The sequence below is a fragment of the Egretta garzetta genome, unplaced genomic scaffold (genome assembly GCF_000687185.1).
Source record: "Egretta garzetta isolate BGI_Z169 unplaced genomic scaffold, ASM68718v1 scaffold16, whole genome shotgun sequence".
NCBI lineage: Eukaryota > Metazoa > Chordata > Aves > Pelecaniformes > Ardeidae > Egretta > Egretta garzetta.
The window spans coordinates 13,918-14,454 of record NW_009260022.1 but is presented as its reverse complement, the minus strand read 5'-3'; the positions used below and the strand labels follow the sequence as shown (position 1 = coordinate 14,454).

General features: G+C 47.3%; 1 protein-coding gene across 1 annotated transcript in view; it reads right to left on the bottom strand.

The window, feature by feature from the left end:
• Positions 1-537, bottom strand: part of TBR1 (T-box brain transcription factor 1) — a 46,998-nt gene that overhangs the window by 44,253 nt on the left and 2,208 nt on the right. The window lies entirely within an intron of this gene.

The following is a 537-nucleotide window of genomic DNA, read 5'->3' as shown; positions in this document are numbered from 1 at the left end:
GTTGTGAAAGCCTGAAAACCGTACCCTGCTGCAGGCAGCCTATCTTTAAAAGGATCGAGCTCTACTCGAGTCCATCAAATTGCCGTGAAAGCGTGAAAAATAAAGCTTCGGCATGCTCGTAGACACCGCAGCCTAATTTTAAGATTCACTTTATTGTAAAAAGTACGGGGAATTTTAATATTTAACCCCATGCCTTGAGAGGTGCCGCTATTCCTACTGCATGGGTACGAATATATTGATATCCAGAGATTAGGCAAAACGCACGGCGGAGCGGTAGCTAAGAGTTTACATTTGCATCGAGCGAAATAATTAGAGCCAGAATGCGGGCTGAACATATGTCATTGGGGAAGGGGGCACCCGTCTGCAGCAGAGCCAGACCACTCCGAACCGGAGCCAGGCATTAACGAGATTTTAATTTGAGCAAGTTGCTCCGTCACCCCCGGCGCAATCAATGAGGTTGTTAATTGATCTTTGCAGGCTTAAAGCTTCGGTTAAACAGCTTAACAGCTCACTGGGCGCTTTCCGAGTGGAAGACCG